The sequence below is a fragment of the Planococcus citri genome, chromosome 5 (assembly GCF_950023065.1).
Source record: "Planococcus citri chromosome 5, ihPlaCitr1.1, whole genome shotgun sequence".
NCBI classification, from domain to species: domain Eukaryota; kingdom Metazoa; phylum Arthropoda; class Insecta; order Hemiptera; family Pseudococcidae; genus Planococcus; species Planococcus citri.
In genome coordinates, this window is record NC_088681.1 from 52,322,851 (window position 1) to 52,346,970 (window position 24,120).

A 24,120-nucleotide genomic window follows, 5' to 3' on the forward strand; every position below is an offset into this window, starting at 1 on the left:
CCTGAAGAAAGTCAGAAACTGACTTGGTGAGTTCTGGTGAATCTGACACCACAAGTCACCAGGATTCACCAATGGGTCACCATTATATTCTAAAACAATTTCTAGTGTCATTAGGACATTCTGGTGTATTTTTCACCATAAATTCAGCTGGAAAAAAGTCGAAAACTCATCTGGTGACTTCTGGTGAATCTGGTGAATGTGTCACCATAAGTCACCAGGATTCACGAAGGAGTCACCGAGCCCTGAAAAAAGTTATCAAAGGTTCTGTGGACATTTTCGTGATCTATTCACCATAAATTCCCCTGAAAAAAATTCAAAAACTGACTTGGTGAGTTCATGGTGAATCTGACACCAGAAGTCACCAGATATTCGAAAACAATTTCTGAGGTCATTATGACATTCTGGTGATTTTCTCACCATAAATTCAGCAGAAAAAAAGTCTGAAACTCATCTGGTGACTTCTGGTGAATCTGTCACCAGGATTCACCAAGGAGTCACTGAGCACTCAAAAAAATTTCCAATGACACTGACGACAATTTCGTGATTTCTTCACTATAAATTCACCTGAAGAAAGTCAGAAACTGACTTGGTGAGTTCTGGTGAATCTGACACCACAAGTCACCAGGATTCACCAATGGGTCACCATTATATTCTAAAACAATTTCTAGTGTCATTAGGACATTCTGGTGTATTTTTCACCATAAATTCAGCTGGAAAAAAGTCGAAAACTCATCTGGTGACTTCTGGTGAATCTGGTGAATGTGTCACCATAAGTCACCAGGATTCACGAAGGAGTCACCGAGCCCTGAAAAAAGTTATCAAAGGTTCTGTGGACATTTTCGTGATCTATTCACCATAAATTCCCCTGAAAAAAATTCAAAAACTGACTTGGTGAGTTCATGGTGAATCTGACACCAGAAGTCACCAGATATTCGAAAACAATTTCTGAGGTCATTATGACATTCTGGTGATTTTCTCACCATAAATTCAGCAGAAAAAAAGTCTGAAACTCATCTGGTGACTTCTGGTGAATCTGTCACCAGGATTCACCAAGGAGTCACTGAGCACTCAAAAAAATTTCCAATGACACTGACGACAATTTCGTGATTTCTTCACTATAAATTCACCTGAAGAAAGTCAGAAACTGACTTGGTGAGTTCTGGTGAATCTGACACCACAAGTCACCAGGATTCACCAATGGGTCACCATTATATTCTAAAACAATTTCTAGTGTCATTAGGACATTCTGGTGTATTTTTCACCATAAATTCAGCTGGAAAAAAGTCGAAAACTCATCTGGTGACTTCTGGTGAATCTGGTGAATGTGTCACCATAAGTCACCAGGATTCACGAAGGAGTCACCGAGCCCTGAAAAAAGTTATCAAAGGTTCTGTGGACATTTTCGTGATCTATTCACCTTAAATTCACCTGAAAAAAGTCAAAAAATGACTTGGTAAGTTCTGATGAATCTGACACCAGAAGTCATCAGGATTAACCAAGACGTCACCAGATATTCGAAAACAATTTCTGAAGTCATTTGGACATCCTAGTGAGTTTTTTACCGTAAATTCAGCAGCAGGAAAAAAAATCGAAAACTCACCTGGTGACTTCTGGTGACAGATTCACCACAGTCACCAGAAATTCGACACAATTTCTAGAGTCAGGAGGATATTGTGGTGATTTTTTTTATCTTAAAATCACCTTCAAAAAAGTCTAAACTCACTTGGTGACTTTTGGTGAATCTGTCACCAGAAGTCACCAGGAGTCACCAAGGAGTCACCAGATATTCGAAATCAATTTCTAGGGTCATTAGGGCATTCTGGTGTCACCAATGAGTCACCGAGTACTGAAAAAAATTTTCAAGGGCTCTGAGGACATTTTTGTGATTTTTTCTATGTAGGTACATACATGACTCCACCTTAAAAAATCCGAAAACTCACTTGGTGACTTCTGGTGAATCTGTCACCAGAAGTTACCAGAAGTCACCAGGACACACCCAGGAGTTACCAGATATTCGAAATCAACTTCTAGGGTCAATAGGGCATTCTGGTGTATTATTCACCACAAATTCAGCTGGAAAAAGTGAAAACCCCACCTGGTGACTTCTGGTGAATCTGTCACCAGAAGTCACCAGGATACACCAAGGAGTCACTGAGAACTCAAAAAAAAAATTTCAATGGCTCTGAGGACATTTTCGTGATTCATTCACCACAAATGGAATTGAAAACTGAATCTGAAAGTGCTAAAAAAATTGAAAATTGAAAATGAAATTATAAACTTATTTCAATTTTCCATTTTTAATTTCAGTTTTCGACTTCATTTTCAAAGTTTCCAATTTGCTGTTATGATGTAAGGTTAAAGAATTTCTCTTTCATTTTCAGTTTTCAATTTTTATTTTCAGATTTTTCTGTTTTATTTCCAGAATTTACTATATTTTTGATCTAAAATGAAATTAAAATTGAAAATTATATCAATGGAATGTTCTGAAAATAGTTCTGAAAACTCTGAAAATGAAATTGAAAACTGAAACTCAAAGTTGAAATTGAAAATCCTAAAAAAATTCCAAAAACTCTAGAAAAATTATAAACTGATTTCAATTTTTCATTTTTAATTCAGTTTTCAAATTCATCTTCAGACTTTTCAGCAAATGAAGGTAAGAATTATTCAAGTATGTAGGTATCAACCCAAATTCAATTTTCAATTCAATTTTAGATTTTTGTTTTAATTTTCAAAGTTTCCAATTTGTTAATTTGATGTGCAGAATTTCCCAATCAATTTCAGTTTTTATTTTGTATTTTCAGAGTTTATGGTTTTATTTCCAGAATTTTCTATTTTTGACCTAAAATGAAGTTAAAATTGAAAATCATGTCAAGAAAATAGTTCTGAAAACTCTGAAAATAAAATTGAGAACTAAAACTGAAAGTTGAAATGAAAAATCCTGGAAAAGTAACCAAACACTCTGGAAAATTGTAAATTGAAGATGGGATTAAAAACTGATTTCAATTTTCAATTTCAGTTCTCAATCTCATCTTCACTTATCATTTCATTTTCAATTTTCAATTTTATTTTCCGAATTTTTAGTTTTATTTTTAGAGTTTGAGCGTCATCAGAGGCTCTGAAAAGGTCAAATTCAAATTGCGATTGGTTTCAAGTTGATTAATCGTGTAGACATACTTACACAATATCTTGATCCCCTCCGCTTAAAAAATAGAAATTCCATTTTTTTACATTGCCTGAAATTCAACAAGTCGGTCATCCCTGGAATTTTTCAATAGGTTCCAAAGTTCATTTTTGGTCCCTGCAACTTGAAATTTCCGAATTTAAAATTGAAGGAAATTATTATCCACATCCATTCACCTTATTCTAAAAAAAATTTAGTTCATGAAAATGATCAAAAATTGCTTTCAAAACAGCCTCTTTAAATTTTTTTCAATTTTCAAAAATGTTTCAAAAATCTGAAAATGAGTTTCAGCATTGATTTCGTTCAAATCGTACAGTGCAAATTTAAAACATCCCCTTTGTCCTAATCGTTTCTTACTCGTATTTCAACGCAACTGCCATATTAAAACCGTCGCAGCGCTAGGAAAGATTAATTGGTACCAAATATAGACACGAATCTTTTGAAGTGAAAAACCGTTAGGGCTACATGTACAGTGTACAGTGTACACGCAGTAGAAGCAAAAAGAAACCGTCGACCGTCGTCCTTCGTCGACAATAAGGGAAGAGAAAACAGCCAGGAAAAAGTTTTAAAAAGAGGAAAAAATGACGTTGAAAGTTTCAGACGTGGTCGCGTTTCGCCTTAATTGTCGCGATCGCACGTCTTTATGGTCATTTTACGCTTTCAACCAAACATGGGTGTGCAGGGAACAGGGAGATGTAGGCCTTTTTGTAATCGTAGTAGTCGTAGTTATACCTGGTCCAGCACACGAGAAAAAGATATCTCGTCCAAATGAACGTTTTTCATATTTTTCTATCTAATTTATCATCGTAGATACGACTTTGGCGACCTGCTTTTCTCACTTTTCCTCCATCGTACTTCGCTGGTCTTTCACTTCCTCGTGTAAATATTTCAGAATGTGAAACCAAGCGACGAAAATTAATATTACATTTCTTTGAACGTTTATTCACTCGGAAATGGTGCTTTTTAGAGTGGGCTAATTTGATTATTTTTCAGATGGTTGGAAAGTTCAAATTAAAATTATTTTTATTAATCTGAAATAAAATTTATGCTGGAAATGGTATCTAACTGACGACATGAGAGAAAAACTGAAATTTTCGAAATAATTAAATTAGGTTGCAGTATATTCTTGAACGAAAATAAAAAATAAACCTTTTTCTAGAACCATCCTCAAAACAAGTCTGATGGGTTTTCAAAACCTTGACAACAATTCGCTCAATAAAAATAAAATAAACGCAGCAATTATCGAACCGTAAGAGATAATTTTTGCTCCCTTTTCAAAAAACATAAAACGCAATTAAAATGCCATAAAAAAGTTCTCTTTTCATTACCAGCGATATGGTATTCTTTCACTCGGTCACTGATAAAATACCCATTTTTTGAAAGGTTTCAAAAAGCGTAGCGAGGAAATAGTTAAACGACAACGACAACGATGGCGACGACGAGAAGATTATGAAGTGACGATGACAGTAGCGACGATATCGGAGAACTTTTTGCAGTCGAGATGAAGACTGGAGGGTTATAAGGGACGACACGGTGGAAAAAAAATCGACGGACGATCTTATCGCATAGTGTATCGAAACCGTCAATTATTTCAACGTAATACTTTTTTAATCCGTACAAAAGGTAGACATTTGAAAAGTTGAAAGCGCATTGCGAAACATTCGAACTCAGCGAAGCATCTCGAATGGACGTTAAATACTTAATATTTTTTTCTCAATGGAATTTTTTCCCTGTTTTTCGCAGTCAAATTCGTGTCAAATTAGTCTGTACGAGTATCTGTTTTGTATTCATTGTTTTGAGAAAAGGAGTTACCTACCCTGACTACATCTCTTTGTTTGTATAAATGAGTACATATATAGATATATGATCTGCTGTTTTCATTTCTCAAGGGGTATATTTACAGCTTTGGAGTTTGAAAATTGAACCAATTTTGATACAATGACTTCTTACCTTTTTTTAAATGTCACATGGAAATGGAAACTTCAGTTTTTTATGCTGAAAATGAAATAATAATCACGATAAAATGCAGTCATTTTCCAAATCGTTCAGCTTCTGAATTTCAACCATCCTTCGAGCATCTCTGAAAAAAAAATTACAACCATTTGAAATGAAATTACCTACAGTTACTTATAAATTCAAGAAGATTATAATTTCAAAAACTGATCTATGTAATCGTGATCCTTGACCCTTGAAATCAGAAAAACACTACCCCCTCCCCTCCAATTTCTCCGTCATCGAAATAAAAACATGTAGGTAGATAGGTAGCTGACTTTTCAAACCCGAAAAGAGATCGGTAATTGAGAAAATCCAACGACAATGCAATATCACCACGAATACGAACATCTCTTATATTCTTGCAAGTTGAGAATAAAAAGCACAAGGGATAAGGTAAAAATTTCATCAAAAATTGACCCGAACGAAAAAGAAAAAGAACGGGACAGCATCTCTTAAGCTATACATACACCAACGATGCCGATGGCGATGTGGGAAGTTTAATAACATTATCGCGCAAGTGTTGCACGGTTAATATTGTTTTTTAAAAGTTCATCTCACCGTCGCGTTGTTTTCAACTTATATATATACCGAAGAAGCAAAAGTTTTATTCTGACGATCGTGCAAAGCACAACGGTACTTTGACTTTTCTACGCCAACTTCTTGGGGTAGAAGTTGTACAACGATGTGGTGTATGGTATGAGACCACGACACAACGGTGCTTTGGGAGCAGGTACTATAAGCACCGTCGTCGCTGTAAAAGGAGATCGAAGAGAAAAGTATGCAGGAGAACGTGATGGATTTAAGGATTTATCAAGTTTCATTGATAGTTTTGGTTTCGGTATCGAAGAGTTGAATTTTTAACGCAGAAGTGTGATGTTTTTTTTTTCAGGGAATAAAGAGTTGGTTTGCAGTGTAAACATGGAGCATATTGAGAGATAATTTGTGAGAAAGAATATTTAAGGCATAAAATTTGCGAAGAGAGCGTAAGAGGGGGAAGAGGAGAGAACGCTATTGGTAATGATTATGATGATTAGTTTGAGGGGTGATAAGCTCACGTCAGAATATATTCACAGAGAATAGACGTATTGTCCCTTATAGTTTTCCTGGATAGCTTACGGGATTCTGCCTGATTCAACTCTACATTAATGTAGTCTCACCTACTCAAACTACCAAGTATAGGCTTTACAATATTCACAACTGATACAATAGTTAGAGTGTCTATTTAGTTGTAGGGGAACTCCTATATCTGCACTTGTATATTTGCAGTAAATTTACAAATACCCGTACAACAATTGTTGACGTTGACATTTACATCGACTACATTTTTTTCCAACATGATGATGGAAAAGTGACCAATAAGTTATTTAATAGGAATCTTCTGTCCGTAAAGAAGCCAGGTTATTGAAAATTTTCAAAATTTTCTCATTATTTCTGATACCTCGACATGCGATGTCGACATGTTGATGTAAAATTTGATGCTTGAAATTTACATCCACAACTATGTCGATCAATTTTTCAGAATTAAAATTTCTGTTTCAGAATTTAAAATCTCAGTAAACATTTGAAAAGATGGTCTTTGTTTGAAGGGAGAAAAATGTTTTAATGGCCTGGATAAAATTATTCACTTTTCCATAGTTTGGAGTTGTCAATGTTATGTCGATGTGAAAGTTGATCGTCCACAAATACATCAACACTAACATCGATCAAATTTTCATAGATTTCTCAAATTTGAAAAATTAAGTTGATATTGTGGATGTATTTGTTGATGTCGAATTTCACATCAACATTAACATCTACATGTTGTCGACATGAAAATGTATTAGTTTAGTACTCTTAGATAACCTATTGCACCTTTCAGTATAAAGAGTTTATTGTTCAACTATACTGAATATGGACTTTGTCTGTACTTCTCGGGGGTGGCCTCCCATCGATGCTGCTTTCGCTTTCAGCATGAGCAATGGCCACCCAAGTGTGTAAGAGAAAATTATTTTTGGAAAAAATACCAATTTTGAAAGTTGAAACTAAAATTTAACAAGAGTTCGACCCTGTGTCGAGCCAATTGTCGACATAAATGCCTATCAACATTGGTCGACAATTACATCAACAATTGGCTCGACACAGAGTCGAATTTCACATCAACATGTGGCATCCAAAAGTGACGGATGTGGATGGGTCAACATTCACATAACTGAGTCAGTCATTTCGAAAACCCCATAAATCACCATTTAAGGGGTTTTTATGGTTTTCTCTGATTCTGATGGTGCGTTGCACGCTCTATCTGATAAAGTTGGAAGGTAGCTCAAAAGTGCATATTTCAGGGTTTGTCATTTCGAAAACCCCGTAACTTCTGCAGTTACGGGGTTTTTGAAATCATTTTTTTATAAGACACACAAAGAACATTAATTTCATAAACGTCAACCCAATTCAATTTTTGAATTTATGCTGTAAAATGGATAAAAGTTTTGTTGCTTCTTTATCACATTAATTTAATTAAATCGTAGATTGCCGGTATAACCTCAATAAATGAATGAAAATCCGTATACAATCATTTTGGGTATTGGAGTTATGTGATTTTGTAGGATTTTGCGTCACTTTACAGAGTTGAAAAAAAAGTCATTTCAAAAACCCCATAATTCCACATATTTCACAATGGAATTGCTCGCAGCCTACAAAACTTCAAGTTCTGGTAAAGGTACAGAAATATTTGTAACCATAAGACCTATCGATTACTGCACAAGTTTACTGTTTTACCATGAAAATAAAGCGCCCAAACAGTTTTTTTCATTTCCTGGAAAATTTTAAAAAGTTTAGAATGGGGTTTTCGAAATGACTCACTCAACTGTACCTTACAATAATAAGAAAATACTTACTATACACATACCACAAAAATGATGAGAAGGAATCCATGTTTGAGAGAAACCTCCTAATAGTAACAAATATCCCAACAATTTAAGGGCTTGACGTTAAATAAGTAAAATCACATGCTTAGGTATAACAACATGACACACACAAAGGGCTCACGTATTGATCAGGTACCCGAGATTGCCATTTTTGGTCACCTATAGTGCGAGGACATACACAAGCATAATGATGCAAATTCTCCTTCAATGCTACGACAACACAGCTACTCACACAGTGATGAGAGATATTTCCAGTTCAGTGCATGAAGCCTCAAACTGTTACAGTCACTTTTGGGTTTGGCTTAATAATGGGAGTTAACACATAGATCTGGGCGGCTATTACCGAAATATTTTTGCCTCCGCAATCGACGTAATCGAATGCAATGAACGTTACAAGATTGCGTCGTTTGCGTCGATGAAAACCAACCGTGTTGAGCGTAATGTGCGTTATTTTAATATTTGAGGAGCAATTATGTTTATAAAAGCCCAATCAACAATTAAAATTTCTTTTTTTTCAAGATAACGCCAATAATTTGCAACGCTCATTACGTCGATTGCGGAGATTGCGGAGGCAAAAATATTTCGGTAATAGCCGCCCAGGGAGGAGAATTATACATACAGTCAGGATCATAATAACATGTATTGGCATGATGCTACCTCACAAGAGGATTAAGTATGGTGACAATTGATTTGGAGGGTCAATTTTAGAAAATGGATAAAGTTTTGAGAACCTATTTTTTTTTTTTTTTTTGCAAAATTTATCAATTGTAAGATTGGCTCTGTGGTGGGAGAAAAAACTGGAACCCAATCAAAAACTACCATAAAACAAAAAATTCAGAAAATTTTTTCGTTTTGAGTTTTGAGGTTTTTGATTTTTGGAATTTCCCAGAAATTTTCCAGAAGGAAAATTTCTGATTTCTTTGAAGATATGAGAGCCGACGATACACAACTTAATTGTAACTAATAACCTCATACCCACTTAGTTGTACTGGATATCCTATTATGCACTCTCCTGGTTTTAATGGATGTGGTCGTGCATACAATTAATATCTCTCACGATTCGTACACTAGCTCAGTGCAATGATCTTAGGGTCATATGAATCGCGGACGAGGAATTATTCCTAATTCCCACCGGAATATTTAAATTTATTTATATTTGTCATGGGGACACGATAAAATACTTCGTATAGGTATTGTATGAGTCTGTGCAGTCTCGAACGCCAAAATACCATATTTACTCATACCGTAGAAATACTTACTTTATTTGTGGAAATACTTACTTTTGTCGTAGATGGAATGATTTACCAAGAATAATAATTCGACGATTCGACAATCGTCGATAAATAAGAAAAGAACTCGTGAAATAACTTATATATTATAATTATGCCAAGAGTAAAAGGTGGACATTTTGATACAAAATTGTCCTTTTTGATTTGTGTACTTATCAGAATAACTTATCAGAATAAAGGGATTTTTATTGGGAAAGGGAGAACTTATCAGAATAAAACTTATCAGAATAACTTATCAGAATAAAGGAAATTTTGGAAAAAAAGGAAAAGAAAAGCCCTAAAGTGCCTACCTCTGTACTAAATTGTCAGTAACCGATCTGAGACAGACGAGAATCGATAACTTATCCTTAATGGAAACAGTGCTAAGGACATAAAATCATCTATGGCGACGAAAATGCCCGAGTCGTGGATGTCTAATCCATTTAGTATCGTAGGTTTCATATGACCGAATTGCCTACTTAACTTGAACACAAACTGTACTGGATTTAATTCATCTCTTGGATTGAGCTGCAGATCAATCCAAGTAGACGATGACAACGACATCGGAAGTTGTAGTACTTACCAACTAACAACCTGTAACTTGACATTACAGATTCTTGAAGAACGACTCATTGATAGCTAACCGAAGCTATGGCGCTTGTGTGCCGGTTAGCGGATATCATTCCTAGCTATGGCGCTAATAGAACGAATATCAATGATTTCGTCTCGGATCGGCGTATTTATAACCTTCGGTAGTCGAAAATCGTGCAGTAGCTGGGTGGGGTAAGTGGCGCACGCGTATATCGCATCTAGCGGCGCTAACGTAGGCGACCGGCGCTCGTATTACGTCATATTCGCGTATATTCGGCGAAAATCGTAAAAAAAACTTGCTTGTTATTGGTTAATATATCGGAAGTGGAGGTAAACTCGGTGCCACCACCAGAAATACGAAGCTATAATCGTGTATAATCGTCGATATTCGATAATCTCGCGATTGCTATTGGTTGTAGGCGCCACCACCACTAAATAGGTTTGGGAAAAATGTCGCATTTGATCACTGACGTCATAAATGGTCATAAAAATGGTCGAATATTCGTCGTTAAGGGGACAGCAAAATATGTATTCGCCCAAAGGACCGGATAAAATCCATTCTATACAGAGATAGAATTATTTTCTCCCACGTAAGTAGACAGAAATACGACGAAATAAATTTCTCCCAGTATATAGGCGATAGAAAAATATAAAATTAGGTTTCTCCCAGCTTAAGTGACGGAAGAAAATTGTTTTCTCCCACTTAGTGGGAGAAATTGCTGTAATTTTCTCCCACTACAGCTCATTCAGCAAGCCAAATTTCAACTCATGATTCAAACTTTTGATTTTGTTGATAGCAGCATAAATTCTTTGACAAAAAATGTGACCTGGTCTGACAAAAGGAGCCACAAATTGGTTGTTTGACATTTGAACTATTATGTGACAAAGGCCACAACACAAAATTTAGCTGAAAAGTGTATTGAAAGAGAACTTGAAGTGAGCATCTGCGGACTAGAAAAAGGGGCCACAAGTCTCTTTCTGTATCCCTGTTTTCAATGAGTGGCTATCATCAGGGTTTGATACTACTTTTTTTTTTTTTTTTTTATGTTGGTCACTTTTCATGTTTTTTTCTTTAAAATGCATTTATCTCAAAACACTTGTTTTGATATGACTGCTTGCTTGACTCAAAAGCAGTAGTAGTTAGACCATGTCAGAGTCTCATGGAGATTGAAATTGTAATCTAAGTACAGTAAAATATCCTGGTGCTTCTGCTTACTGTAACTCTGACCACAAGCTATTGGCTGCGAAATGCCAGATAGTCTAGAAGAGCCAGAAGAAGAGCAAAGAGCTATGCCAACAACTCGACATCACAAAAATCAAATCACAACGCATGCAAAAGAAATTCTGAGAAGAACTGGAAAAACAAAAGGAAGACAAGTTGGAAGAACAAGGTATTGAAACAGTAGACTTGATTAAAGAATTATGTAATACCAAAGTATGAAAAGGAGCTGTTGAAGATAATAAACAAAATATACAATGAAAGTACGCTGCCTAAGGACTTCAAAGAAGTAAATACCAAAAAAGAATAACTCGCAAAAATGCTCTGAATATACAAGAACCATCGTATTAATGAGCCATGCACTGAAGCTACATACATACTCACCATTATAAATGCCAGAATTAAAAAGAAGATAGATGAAAATCTCAATGAAACACAATATGGCCTTGTAGTGAAAAAACGGACTAGAGACGCAATCGTTCTGCTGAAAGTGATCATTCAAAGAGCACTGAATGCAAAATAAATAGGGAAATCATTGCTTGCTTTGTCAAATATGAGAAAGCATTTTGATTGTGTCAACCATGAGAGGATGTTGGAGATATTGAAGCAACACAGCATCAATGACTTTTAAAAAGTGTTTGGACTTAATAAAAAATCCACTTTACTGACTTTTATGGAACTTGAATTATACATTTTTGAAAGCTCTTGCTCTCGCTTCGCTTGTACCAAATTACCTCAAAACTGAAATTTTTGAGAGAATTTGCCCTTTTTTCGTTTGGGCCTGTTTACTTTTCTCTTTCAAAGTTGGAATATTCTGAAAAACCATCATTCAAATTCTAAAATTTTGAAACCAAAAAATTCAAACTCTTCACATGGTAAAAAAAAACCATTGCGTTTTCATCATCTATCAGAAATTAATTTTTGAAAGTTTTTGCCCTCAGTTCATTCTAGTCTATTTGCTTTTTTTCAAACTTGGAATTTCTAAAAAAAATCATCATTTAAATTCAAAAATTTCAAACATGAAAAAAACAGACTCTTTACATAAAAAGCAATAATGTGTTTTCACCCATAAAAATACAAATGTTTGAAAGCTTTTGCCCTCGCTACGCTAGAGCTCACTTGTTTCTCTTTTACAAAATAATTTTTTTTTTCATGGTTGAGGCTTCTAAAAAATTGAACAAGAAAAACAAAATTTTTTTATAAGCCTTGATAGGCTATAAGAACACTAAGTACAGGTAGGCAACCTGCAAGGAAATTACTTTTAGGCCAGGAGATAATTCAAATAAGAAGAAGTCTCTTTTCTTTTACTGACCTATAATTGACCTGTTTTCTAATGCATCTAACGTACGAAAAATTCGTGCCCAGCCTGGGAATCGAACCCAGGCCCTCCGGATTGCCGGTCCAGCGTGCATTCCACTACACCACTGAGGCAACGAGATTAATCGCCGTTTTAGATGCATTATCAAACAAGGTACGTTTCCGAGACCAGTACAAAGACTAGGTACATCGGAGGTTTTTTGTATGTGCCGAATACACAAATCCTACTAAGTACAGGTAGGCAACCTGCAAGGAAATTACTTTTAGGCCAGGAGATAATTCAAATAAGAAGAAGTCTCTTTTCTTTTACTGACCTATAATTGACCTGTTTTCTAATGCATCTAACGTACGAAAAATTCGTGCCCAGCCTGGGAATCGAACCCAGGCCCTCCGGATTGCCGGTCCAGCGTGCATTCCACTACACCACTGAGGCAACGAGATTAATCGCCGTTTTAGATGCATTATCAAACAAGGTACGTTTCCGAGACCAGTACAAAGACTAGGTACATCGGAGGTTTTTTGTATGTGCCGAATACACAAATCCTACTAAGTACAGGTAGGCAACCTGCAAGGAAATTACTTTTAGGCCAGGAGATAATTCAAATAAGAAGAAGTCTCTTTTCTTTTACTGACCTATAATTGACCTGTTTTCTAATGCATCTAACGTACGAAAAATTCGTGCCCAGCCTGGGAATCGAACCCAGGCCCTCCGGATTGCCGGTCCAGCGTGCATTCCACTACACCACTGAGGCAACGAGATTAATCGCCGTTTTAGATGCATTATCAAACAAGGTACGTTTCCGAGACCAGTACAAAGACTAGGTACATCGGAGGTTTTTTGTATGTGCCGAATACACAAATCCTACTAAGTACAGGTAGGCAACCTGCAAGGAAATTACTTTTAGGCCAGGAGATAATTCAAATAAGAAGAAGTCTCTTTTCTTTTACTGACCTATAAAGGCTGGGCACGAATTTTTCGTACGTTAGATGCATTAGAAAACAGGTCAATTATAGGTCAGTAAAAGAAAAGAGACTTCTTCTTATTTGAACTATAAGAACACTTACCTCTAATGTCAACTGGTAGAATTGTTTTTCCATCTTTCATTTTATTCGGAAAAATTTATATTTTTTTCTCCCCTCCTCACCCCCTTCCCAACGAAACCTTCAATTTTGTCTTTGCTCATTTCACACAAAATCTTTTTGGAAAATAATCATATTTCGAGAAAAAGCAAGGGAAGATGATAGAGGTATCTTATTTACAAAATATCACGAAACGGACCAAGCATAAAAATATCTTCCAAAGTTGAGATTGCGATGGAATGGCCCACCGTAAAAATCTGCCATGTAGCTGTACGAACTTGGACGTTGGTTCGTTTCGCATCTTTGGCGAAAAACCGCTCGCGAGGCTCGTAAAGTGGCCGTCGAAAGTTGCGCCACGAAGGAGCAAATAAAAGGGAGAGTATGATATAAAAAAATTTTTCAACTGAACAATGACTCTCGACCTGAGATACAGATTTGGTTAAACGAGCTCTCTCATTCTCTCTCTCGATGAGTAGTATAATAATAGCTGATGTAGTCTCGGCCGAAGCAAATGGCGCAGGGGTTGAGAAAGGGAAACACTGCCGCATCACACATATTCGCGTTTTGAGAGTTGAAGTTCTCATAAGTCGTAAAAATATACTTAATAAAATAATAAACTCAGCCTATGAAACACGTTACAGCGTATTTATCAGAAAAAAGCACTTTTTTACGCCTTCACGTCTTCCGTGTCCCCAATTTTTTTATATTTTTTCTTTGTTGAGCTGTGAGTTTTCGTATTCGTCATTTTGTTGATGTTTTTGCTGCTTTTAGCAAGAATATATTTTACTTCAATTGCAACTTCCCAATTTTTAACTGTGATTTGAAAAACAAATCACTGAGGTATCTTGCTCACCGCTCCTCAATTGATCAAGGTCATTCAAGTATGTATTCGAGCTAGTCTATGTTCATATATCTTCATTTATAGGTGCTGATTTTAAGAACCAAGAAGCACAATGTACTGGTGCTCCGCATTGTACCAATAATTAAATCAAATCAAATCATTCCTCTATTTCAACTTTTTCTCCATCTGTACCTCTTTTCATTTCCTCGCACGTCTTTTAATAACCAAAATAAACATACTCGCGAGCCTCGAATAGCTTGAAAATCCAGACGTGACTTTCTGTTTGAATTACACACATTGTGCAGTTCTTCCAAGTTCTCATTCTTTCTTTTATTCATTGCGGGAAAAAGACTACAGGAAAGATGAAGTGAGAACGAAGAACGAAAAAAAATAAGAAAACAGTAAAAGAAATCAAATATCTTCTCGTGTAAGAATAAACACGAAGAAAGAGAAGAGAAGAGGAGTGAAATAAAAAATAAAAATAAGGAAAACGAGGACGTTAGAGCTCGATATCGAATTAAGAGCGTTAAATCCCTGTGTGTTTTCTTTTGAACTGGATCTTAATTTAATCAGCCGAAAATAATGGACTAAATACCGCTCTTTCTCTATCTGATTTTGGCTAACCTTTCAATTTGATTATACTTCCATTCGGCCAAACTGCATCCTCTCCCCCTCCCAGTCCCCCCCAACAACCGTAGTCATTTTAATGCATGGTATCGTATCGTATTATCGTATCTCGCGAAATATACAACAGCTATTCGCGAATACTATGTATGTATATTTGCGGAAATTCAATTCCATTAAACTGTTCTACAGTCTCATCGTTTTGTGTTGTTGTGACGTTCTTGTGCCTCCTCATTTTCAATTTTGTACTTTTGTTTTACCGTTTCATCGTGAGTGTGAGTGTACTGTGTACTGTGTACTGTGTGTAGTGGTTCATGACACGAATGATACGATGTGATGCTCCATTTTTCGGTAAGATCTAACACTGGGGTGGATTGGAGGGGAAAAATGTGGAAAGGATTTTGACCAAATTATTGGGAGACCTAAAACCACTCAGGATGTGGTGGTGAAGTGTTCTCTGCGAGGAACATTTATTTAAAAATAAGTACACAAAAGTGTAGGTGTGTATCAAATTTTGGTTTTTCAAAATTGGAAATAATGACCAAAAAATTAGGGCTTAAGTGTACATGTACACTTAAGCCCTAATTTTTTGGTAAGGAGAGGGGGCGATACCTCTCTGCAGAGAGGTATCGCCCCCTCTCCTTACCACTCCCACATTTTAAAAATTCGGAAATAATCAGCAAAATCGTTCATATTTATTGTGAGAATTTTTTTTTTGAAAAAATGGAACAAAAACATTACATTGGTTAAGAGCACTTTTTCAAAAGAAATGAAATAAAAAATGAATTTAAAAAACAATAAAAAACGAAATTAACATTTTTTTCAAACTCATTTTTTAATTTTGTTTTGAAAAAGTGCTCTTAACCCATCTTTTTGATCCGTTAAAAAAAATCTCATACATTCGTGTTCTTTGTCAGAAATGTCACATTTGAGGTTTTTTGAATCTTTTATTTTCCAATAAGATTTTTTTTCGAAAGCTCGATTTTTTGTTTGTGATTCGACTAATTGAGCATGGTCCCTATCACACTCTTCAAAGTACATAATTCAATATTTTAGAGCGTTTATGCGTTTTTCAATTTTTGTTTTTGTCGTTTGAGGTCTACTTGGGATTTCCATATTTTTAACTCGACATTCTGTTTTTTTTTTTTTTTTTTTTTTTTTTTTGGCATTTTTCCGAAACGAGTTTATCAAATTTGTGAAAAAACGCTCTAGTTCACTCTGACCACCTCATTCCTGATTTCATTTTATGATAGCTCAACAACCAATGCGTTCATCCAAAAGTAGAGCATTGGGGGTCATTCCACGTAAATTGGACCAAGAAGTGGTAGGAGGGTTCGGCGATTTTTTTTTTAATTTTTCCTGTGGAAAGACCTTCCGAAAGGATGACCAATGGCGCAAATCGCAGCCCTCTAGCCCATTTTTAAAAGCAGCCAGGGGGTGTCAAAGTTTTCAATGAACCTAAAATATCATCGATTTCAGCAGTGGATTATTCGATAACCGCGATACCTACCAAAATGAAACTTTTTTCCATAGTTAGGAGTTTTGCAAGGCTTTTTTATGATATCATAAAAATCAGTGTCGCCACTTTTTTTCGTACAAAAAATTAGCTCGAAATGTTTCAAAACGTAGTTTTCATATCATTCCGACTCTCAAAAATTCTGAAAAAAATATTATGGACAACTTTTTGTGCTGAACAACATTAAAAAATTAGGATGGTAACATGTTTCAAAATTGATTTTAAAAAATTTAAATATTGTGAAAAAATGCGATTTTTTTATTTAAAACATGAAAAAAAGTTCTAATAGGTGAAGTTGACCCATTTGACCCCTATTTTTACGTATCTGTTGAATAAGTTGAAAAAACCATTTCACTAGATGAAATGAACTCCTCACGAAAAAATCAAAATTCAAAAAAATCCAATTTACAATTTATTCAAACATCAAAAAAAGTTTAAATTTATTCAGTTGTCTTATTTTGACCTCTTTCTGACGTATTTCATGAAAGTGTTGATAAAAATTACACTCGCAACGAAAAAATTAAAATTCGTTCATTTTTTGAATCTTTTCGAATTTTGATTTTTTTGTGAGAAGTTCATTTCATCGAGTAAAAGGGGTTTTTCAACTTTTTTAACAGGTACGTAAAAATAGTGGTCAAATGGGTCAACTTCACCAATCAGAACATTTTTTCATGTTTTAAATCAAAAAATCGCATTTTTTCGCAAACTTTAAATTTTTTTAAAATCAACTTTGCAACATGTTACCATCCTAATTTTTCAATATGTTGTTCAGCACAAAAAGTTGTCCATAACATATTTTTTTCAGAATTTTTGAGAGTCGGAACGATATGAAAACTACGTTTTGAAACATTTCGAGCTAATTTTTTGTACGAAAAAAAGTGGCAACACTGATTTGTATGATATCACCAAAAAGCCTTGCTAAACCCCTAACTATGGAAAAAAGTTTCATTTTGGTAGGTATCGCGGTTATCGAATAATCCACTGCTGAAATCGATGATATTTTAGCTTCACTGAAAACTTTGACACCCCCTGGCTGCTTTTAAAAATAGGCTAGAGGGCTGCGATTTGCGCCATTGGTCATCCCTTCGGAAGGTCTTTCCGCAGGAAAAATTTAAAAAAAATCGACGAAACCCCCTACCACTTCTTGGTCCAATTGACGTGGAATGATCCTTGGTCCTCGTATTTTATTACAACTTTTATCAAAAAATGTTCCCCAAAAAGGGATGAGGTGTTTATCCAAAGTATGCTTTCACTCATTCATTACATCGAATTAAACCATATCATATAGGTAGTTCAAAATTTGACCCAATAAGATTTTATTTCTTTTCAGATTTGGAGGATAATCAAATCAACAAGCCCATCATTTCCGAAATGGTTTTAAGGGACTGAGGGGAAAATTGTGAATAAAAGTGAAATAAAATAAACTTCTCACGTGAAAAATTTCGTTTTTATGCTTCTCGAAATACAAATTTTCAAGAAGTTTTGCCCTAACTTGAACGAATTTTCTTTTTCAAAATTAACACCCTAAAAAAAATCCTTTCAAATTCTAAGATTTTAAAAGCCAAAAAATCTCTCAAAATACAAATTTTCAAAAGTTTTTACCCTCGCTTGGCTCGGGCCCGTCCTCTTTATCCTTCTCCCCCCTCCCAAAAAAATAAGATCGAAAAAGAATATTCTTTTGCCTAAAACAGAAAATTAAAATGTTTTTAATTAGGTAGGGTACTAATTAGTCATTTGACCATGGTATCAATCGGCGAAATTGGTATTTTTTCCCGATGTATATCAGTGGGCAAAATTTCATCCCACTCCCCCTCCCCCTCCCCCTCCCGCTCTCAAAAACCTCTACATAGTTTCGGCCCTAGAAATGAGGCAAAATCTTGACGGCCCTGATCGCAGTGCTCAGCACCTTGAAATTTTGATTATTTTCGAAAAAATTACAATTTGTGTCGGTAAAATGACGTGGTGCACCCCCTCCCATCACTAGCATGATTTCGATTCGCCTCTGGTTTTAGAACATGATCTTTTGATCTAATTTGGTTTCGTTCGAATTGAAAAATATCATTTGAAAGGTTCCTTCTTGGCACAGAAAAAATACAAAACTTTTGAAATTACCTCTCCCAACCCTTTGGAAGCTGCAATTTTTGTCATTTTCCAACTGCAACACGTCGCATCACTCTCTTTACTGTCGCTGCAGTTGTGCTTGGCAGAGTTGAATATTCCATCTCAAGCATATCCGTTCTCATTGAAATAATAAACGAACACCTTTCCTCCCCTCAATACCTCATCCATGGTAGGTACGTACCAGAGTATAAAAGATAAGGTAAATAACAATTTCTCGTTTTGCATGTTTTTGCATAAACTGCACGTACACGCTTGCTGGCTTTTGCCCAGCTCGCAGTCTCAGTGCTGCTAACGTAAGCACCATGATGTTTAAAAGACAAGTGCACACAAACTATATGGAAAGGAGTAAAAATAAGGAGTAGACATACTACACCTGCTATGTACTTAGAACCACATAGCACAGTTATGTTTACGCATATATACGAGTATGCCATCTACTCGAGGTAACGCGTGTAAGATAAAACGAGTAAATATTCTAACATTTTCTCAACAAGATACTGCACCTCATTTTTGCCATTCTATACTTCACACCTATTAAAATCTTTAGTAGGGGTAGTGTTGAAGAAGAAACCAGCCATATAGAGTACATTTACATATAACTTATAATGTAAGTGTGGCTTTAAAAGGAAGATGATCGTGCTTAACTTGCTCATTCAGTTCAGTGTTAATGTGCCATCATCTTATAATGACGGTTCTGAACTGCTTTCTTCATCTACCAGTTACAGTAAATTGATTATTATATCCTGTTGATATTACATGGCTACTATAATCTTTATTGTTACACGACAAATCAGCTACGTAAGCCTAAAGCTCAATATTATAATCGTACGTACAGTTTTGTCGAGTAAGCCGAAGGAGAACACATATAAATACATACCTACCTACTTCGCACCTTAGTTTACCAAGTCAATTATAGAAAAGTCCTCCCCTCCTTTTTGAACTATATGGTAAAAGAATGAGCGACCAGCTCCTGGTTCCCTGGTTACTACACCATGCCAATTTATAACAGGCAGACGAATACGATTTTTGGGCTCTGAGGTGATACGAAACGTATAAGACATGTACAGGGTACACTTATATGTGGTAGGTATAGGTACTTGGTTCATCTTTGAACCTTGGAAGATGAGAAAAAAAAGAGAAATATTTACAGCACTGAGCAGCCCCGAGTTGGACGAAAAGGAAAAGTGTAATATAAAATACGTGAAATAGACGAGAGAAAACTAAAAATACATTTTTATATATATCGAGCAACGAAAACGAAACGAGGAATGGTGGTACGTAGTAGCAGCACAATGCCACAGGGAGTTGGAAATATTCCGAACGTTTTTGGTTCACAAGAACGAACCGTAGGTAGGTAGTGTAGCAGATAAAGAAAAAATGTGAGAATAAAATGTTTGAATTGCGGTCGTGAAAAAGAATAAGAAAAAAAATATCAGATATATATGAGATAGAAGAAAGGTGTACTAGAGAGTTGGAAAGATAGGTAACTTCACAAGGTAACTGTACAGTACAAGTTCGACTAGCAGCGTATCTTGGTAATACCAAAACGGATATAAGGTTAGGTTAATTTCAGTTTAGACCACAGGGGAGATTCGATGTAGGTACTATATTGTCTGAATTCTTATACTCGTTCACGTAGTATTATACTTCTTTCTCATCTTTTCTGCCCCTCTCATCACTCCACCTGCGTAGGTTACACCTTGTTCGTTCTTCGTCATCGTCGAATTATCAGCATTGAGAATTGGAAGATGAGATAGTGATGAGGAAATTCTTTATTTTTTTCTTCTTCTCTATGGTGTATTTTTGACGATGCTTTCATGCTGCTATACGAACGAACAGTAGTATGAAGGATTTCATATCTTTCACATCGTATCTTCTCTCTTATAAGGAAATTTTTTGAACTGGCGCTGTCTGATTTCAACGAAACCAAGGCTAGATTGAAAGAGCATGTTTGAAAACACCCAAAACCAAAATTTCAGAGGCTAAAGCTCAGTTTTGGATTTTTGGGTGATTTTTTAAGATTTGAAAATTTTCAAAAAAGTTGTTTTGAGCACGATTTTTAAATTTTTTGTGAAATATAAATTTTTTGAGCGAAATGAACTAATACCATATTGATCAACAAATGACAAGTTTTAGATATTCCAGATTCTCCAGCGAGTTTCAAATTTCTTCAGAAATTTCAAATCACACCGAAAGATCCCAAAATGTACTCGATTCGAGCGCTTATAATATAACATTAACTGGTAGACTGGTACTTATTGAGCACTCTCTCGACTTGAATTTTTTAAAATGAAAAATGTTGAAATAGGTACATATAATTTAGAGACTCTATCAACTCTCTTATCACAATAGCAATGTGAAGAATATGGTTTCACTAAAATTTTTCAAAAGCTTAAGATTTATTTTTTTTGAAAAATTGATTTGAGCTTTTAAAATTTTAATTATTTATTTTTGAATCTCCCATTTATTTTTTCCAAAATCTCACAAGCATATTTATGCTAAGTTCAGTCAGTTTCAAAGGCAAGCCGAATGAGAGGGGTGAGGGTGTCTGACCCCCCTCCCCTTCACTCCACAACAGAAAAATGTTGAGAAGATTTGGGTGAGTTGAAAAAAATGAAGAAATTTGGGAAAAGTTGGGAAGAAATTGTGAAAGCTGAGAAAATTAAAGAATTACCAAAAACAATGAGATTTACTTCTTATTGAATTATAAATTTTCAAAAGCTTTTACTCTCGCTTCGCTCGGGCCAGACCATTTTCCTTTTCCTCTTTCAAACCAAAGTTGGAGAATAGAAAAACTGACTTTTCACATCAATAATAATGTTGTTTAACTTGAAATGTTCCAGAAAAAGTCTGTCAAATGTATTGCAATCAAATCTGCCAGAAAGTCTCAACTTTTGCTAAAATATCAAAAATGTCCCATTTTTAGCCTGAAATTCGTAAACAATTTCTAATTCTTGCTAAAATTAATCCTTTGTTAAAAAATGAACATAAAAATTATATTATGTCCTGAAAAAAATTAAGAATTGTGAATTTTTGAGAGCTCTGTCCTCGCCTTGCTCGAGCCTTATTCATTTAAAAATATCATAATTTCCTGAAAACCGAAAAATGCTAACGCCATGAGAATCAACGTTTTACATCATCAAAAATTCAAGAATGATATTTTTCTGTTCGAATTATCAATTTTTTAGTTTTCGCTTTCGCTTTGCTCGGTCAAAAAAATGTTCTGTGCTATATTTAAATTCTATTTTCAAAAATCAGAACAGACGCCTAAAAAAATACACAAAAAATGTGCCAATTTAACCCTGCAATAGAACAATTGAGGAGCTTAGTGGAAAAGGGGCCTTAGTCATTTTTTTTTTTTTTTTTTTTTTATTTTCACAATTCTGAATGTATTTTAATTTTTTTTTTATTAAATTCCACCGTATTCAGTGATATTGAAGGTGTTCTTCCATGGAAAAAAACGAATTGGAAAATGTTTGCTTGTATGTAGAAAAAATTCTCAAGTCTATTTGAACTTGTAAAAATCAATGAAAAAAATTGACTAAGGCCTCTTTTCCATGCAGCCCCTCAATTATCAAATTTTTTGTAACTATGATGGCAACATTTTTGTTTGGCCACCCCCCCCCCCCTTCCAAAATGTGTTCAAACCACATCTGGCTAATTACCTGAAAAAATCCAAAAGGACGGATGTGGGGTAAAAAATTGGAAAAATCTGTCGAAAAAAGTTTGAAAATTTTCAGTCTCACTCCCCTTCCCATTTCACCGACACAACCGCGATGCATGTAAAAATTAAACTCTCCCTCGTTCTTTGCACTCTCTGAAGAGTTCAAACGAAAATCCTGGTCAATCATTCAAGGAAATTCACGAAAAAAATTATCATACCTAAACAAAATCGGAGGTAAAAATTTCATTCAAAGTTCAGTTTTCATAATAAGGTAATACCTATTGTTCAAGTTAGAAGACAAGGTAAGTATAGTGAGGTTAATAAAATTGCATACTCAGTTCGCCGTAAATACAGAGTATTATTTACGGCGAACCGAGTATGCAATCCTTTTGACATCTACTTTACTATAGGTACTTCTGCGTGTGATTTCTTTCAGAATGCCAAACTATGAGGAATCTATCTCAGACTGCAGCTTGAACTGGGAATAAAATATATTTGCAAGGTTTCACAGAAAATAGAGGATATTAAAATTTTGTTACAACGCTCTGTAAAGTTCAAAGCTAAACTTTCAAATTGAAGACTAAATTTCTTGTAAATACATAAATTGAAAACTTTAATTTATAAATCTGAAAAAAAAAACGACGTGGAAGACCATTTTACTCTGTTTTTAACAAACTTGGGGAAGGGGAGACAAAAAATTTTAATTCTTGCCAAAACATTAAAATCATTTGAAAAATGAACTGTCATCGAGTTCAGTAATATGACTTACATTTTTACCTAATCTTTCCAACCCAACTCTCTCTCTCTCTCTTCCATGATTCCATGATCTGTGCCTTCAAACGTGTTCATCTAAAAGGAACAAGATTGGGAGAACATGCAAAAATACCCCAGTACCCAAAATTCATGAGCCGTAGTTTATTTTTCGATTTTAGGTCATTTTAAAAAATCAAATCTCAGCCAAAAATGTGAAAAATTCAAAATTTAGTCAACTGAACAATAGAAATCAGAAATTTGGCATGTGCTCTGTTTTCAAACCCCCTCCCCTTTCGAATCATTTTGGAAACGGTTTCGAGCAGTTCTGACTGTGAGCTGTTCAGGAGTCTCCAACCAACAGATATTACAAAAATAACACTTCCTTAAAATCTTACAATTAGTTGGAATGCTACATTATGAATTTATAATACTTTATCCTATTTTCAACATGTTGGGTCGATTGAGTATGGGTTTAAACTGTTTGAAGCTATTCTGGAGTCTCTAATGACAATTTTCAAACTCCAGCTTTCAAAAAAATGGAAGGTAGTCGTTCAAACGGATCTTTAAAAAGCACCAATCATAATCAAACGTGCTAAGTTTAATTTCCTGGAATTTTTTTGAAAAAGTGGAATTTTCAAAACATTGCTAAAAGCTTCAGAATGGCATAAAATCACCGTCAATCGACTCGTCAGCTCGTTAAAAATAGGGTATAATTTAAATTTCAGCTTCCAAAAATCTGCTGGTGGCCGGAGAACAGCTCAAAATGTCTCAAAACTGTTTTTTCAGTCAATAGTTTTGTTTTTTTTTTTTTTTTTTTTGCTGAGGGAAAGCGATGGTTAAAGCTTTGGAAAATGTGAAGAAGGTTGCTTTTTTGTCTTCAAAGTTTGAAATGTTAGAATTTGAATAATGGTTTTTTAGAAAATGTCAATTGGCAGAGGGAATTCGAACATTTTTATATTGACGGGAAAGAAAAACAAACAAGCCAGAGTGAAGCGATGGCTGACACTCGTCGTAAAAGTCATCTTTAGTCTCGAATCACTATGTAAGTTA

General features: G+C 35.1%; 1 protein-coding gene and 3 non-coding genes across 4 annotated transcripts in view; all 4 read right to left on the minus strand.

Moving 5' to 3' along the window:
- LOC135846965 (cell adhesion molecule DSCAM-like) overlaps positions 1-24,120 on the minus strand; it is a 640,919-nt gene that overhangs the window by 577,753 nt on the left and 39,046 nt on the right. Inside the window, exon 2 of the mRNA XM_065366342.1 lies at positions 5,132-5,261. The gene's annotated coding sequence lies outside the window, so the exon portion shown is untranslated. The remainder of the gene's footprint in view (positions 1-5,131; positions 5,262-24,120) is intronic.
- On the minus strand, positions 12,512-12,586 carry TRNAA-GGC (transfer RNA alanine (anticodon GGC)). Its single transcript has one exon. It is a non-coding gene; the product is annotated as a tRNA-Ala (tRNA).
- TRNAA-GGC (transfer RNA alanine (anticodon GGC)) lies at positions 12,831-12,905 on the minus strand. The gene has a single exon. It is a non-coding gene; the product is annotated as a tRNA-Ala (tRNA).
- On the minus strand, positions 13,150-13,224 carry TRNAA-GGC (transfer RNA alanine (anticodon GGC)). Its single transcript has one exon. It is a non-coding gene; the product is annotated as a tRNA-Ala (tRNA).